Source organism: Schistocerca serialis, unplaced genomic scaffold (genome assembly GCF_023864345.2).
Source record: "Schistocerca serialis cubense isolate TAMUIC-IGC-003099 unplaced genomic scaffold, iqSchSeri2.2 HiC_scaffold_1246, whole genome shotgun sequence".
NCBI lineage: Eukaryota > Metazoa > Arthropoda > Insecta > Orthoptera > Acrididae > Schistocerca > Schistocerca serialis.
The window spans coordinates 30,001-32,500 of NW_026047454.1; the positions used below are offsets into that span (position 1 = coordinate 30,001).

At 56.6% G+C, this 2,500-nt stretch overlaps 1 non-coding gene across 1 annotated transcript in view; it reads left to right on the forward strand.

The window, feature by feature from the left end:
* Window positions 1-2,251: 2,251 nt before the first annotated feature.
* The window catches only part of LOC126436795 (small subunit ribosomal RNA), a 1,909-nt gene continuing 1,660 nt past the window's right edge, over window positions 2,252-2,500 (forward strand). The window contains exon 1 of the ribosomal RNA XR_007580928.1: window positions 2,252-2,500. This exon is cut by the window's right edge and continues 1,660 nt beyond it. This is a non-coding gene — a ribosomal RNA (small subunit ribosomal RNA).

Genomic DNA, 2,500 nt, shown 5'->3' on the forward strand with positions numbered 1-2,500 from the left:
GCCTTAACCTAACCCATGTTGTGCCTTAACCTAACCCATGTTGTGCCTTAACGTAACCCATGTTGTGCCTTAACGTAACCCATGTTGTGCCTTAACGTAACCCATGTTGTGCCTTAACGTAACCCATGTTGTGCCTTAACGTAACCCATGTTGTGCCTTAACGTAACCCATGTTGTGCCTTAACGTAACCCATGTTGTGCCTTAACGTAACCCATGTTGTGCCTTAACGTAACCCATGTTGTGCCTTAACGTAACCCATGTTGTGCCTTAACGTAACCCAATTTGTGCCTTAACGTAACCCAATTTGTGCCTTAACGTAACCCAATTTGTGCCTTAACGTAACCTAATTTGTGCCTTAACGTAACCTAATTTGTGCCTTAACGTAACCCATATTGCGCCTCAACCTAACCTATATTGCGCCTTAACCTGACGCACGTTGTCGCTGAACCTGCTCTGTAATTGTTATGCAACTCGTTAAATTAGTGTAGTGTTGCCTAACCGCAACCCTCGCAATATAGTTCGCTATTCGCACTGCCCGGTCCCCTGTGTATCGCGTCATGTTAAACACCTTGCAAGTGTTGCTGACTTTCCACATGCTCCTGCTATACACTGTAATGTGGATAGCAGCAGGACGTACATGCCCCCCCCCTTCCCCCCTGCCTTCGCAAGCTGGTCGTTGAGAAGTTTGCATGTTCAATGCCCTTCGCATGCCGACGTACTCAGCCTACGTTGTGGTACGGCCTGTCACCTGTCCGCGGATGTACGCAAAACCCACAAACTGTGCTGCACATTGGTCCGTATGTACTGAATGATACATCGTGGCACATGTGTGACCGTACGACGACTGCGCCTAGCAACGGCGGACCATACAGTCCAAATATTGTGGACGCAGCTACGTGTCGTCTCCCTTTAGGAGCTGGATTGCAGTGTGGTACGCCATTCAGACGTGTGGGAGGAACGGACGCCCTGGATGGCGATCAGCATGAGCAGTCTGTTGATGTAGTGGAGCGTGTATTCGGACGTAGTCGTCTCTTCTCACACACTGTGATAGCATGTTGCACCGCGTTCCACATCTGCGACATGCTGCAGAGGCCGGCTTACAGTCGTTCGCGCAATGGACACTGCATACGTACGGGGGCTACCTTCCACGTGTTCTCTAGGCGTGCACATGTTGTTGCGTCTATGTGGGCAGACGTAGTGTGTTGTGACACCTGACACAGGCATGCAATACTCGTTGCAAATGGCGATGGACGTCTACGTTTGCTGGTGACGTTACGCAAATGAACAACTGGTAACCCGTTGTGGTGCGGTTGTTCTCGCTAGAGGTGAATCAGTGTTGGCGACGATCGGTCGAGCTATTAACCGGTTGTTTCATGGATACCCACCATGCCCACGAACGTGAAAGGGGACCCACCATGCCCACGAACGTGAAAGGGGATCTGGGTGTGAGGCGATACGCGGCGGTGGCTGGGTGGGACCGTCCCCGGCCGGTGAGGGGGGGCCGCCCGGCGTGCTGGCAGCGCGGTGCGTGGGCGCACGCGCTACAGCCGGCTGGTGGGGGCGGCCAGTGGCAGGCGCGCCGGCCGACGGACGCGGCAGGCGGCGCAGCTGCGCGCCGGCGCCCCCTGCTCGCGGCGCCTTGCGGCCAAAGTAGGTCCTCGCGGGCCCGGTGCGAAGCGCGGTGGCCATCTGCAGTGTGCTGGTCCGATTGAGGACTGTGTGCGCTGAGGATGCGCCGCCGCCCGGCGCTCGGCGCCGCGACGCCGTCTGCTGCTCGGTCGCCCCAGCGGTTCTCGCAGGTGGTTTGTATCGCAGCTGTGCGGACGTGTTGGCGCGTGCGCTGTGCTGGGAGAGTTCGCTTCGGCACCCAAGTGGGGCTTTTGTCCTTCTGTGGCGCTGGCGTTGGAGCTGCCGGTCACCGTAGGTGGCGCGTGTTGTCTCCCGCCGGCAATGCCACGACAGCACGCTCCCGGGCCTCTGTCGGCAGCGGCAAGCTCAGTTGGGAGCACGGGTGGTCGCACCTAAAGCGTCTACTCGCCTAACTCCGGGCGATTGCGCCTCTCTCGAACCCGACCAAGTACTTAGGACGGCGCTGCGCGCCGCCGGGACCTGAGAGGGTTTCGAGGTGTGTTGTGCAGGGGAGCTCAGCCTCCTCCTGTTTGCAGAATAATTGAGCGGACGCTTGCGTGTTCGCGCGGGCCCCCGGGACACACTCCCGGGCGGCCGGCTGCTCAGCTCTAGTTGACGCAGCTCCCTGGTTGATCCTGCCAGTAGTCATATGCTTGTCTCAAAGATTAAGCCATGCATGTCTCAGTACAAGCCGCATTAAGGTGAAACCGCGAATGGCTCATTAAATCAGTTATGGTTCCTTAGATCGTACCCACGTTACTTGGATAACTGTGGTAATTCTAGAGCTAATACATGCAAACAGAGTCCCGACCAGAGATGGAAGGGACGCTTTTATTAGATCAAAACCAATCGGTCGGCTCGTCCGGTCCGT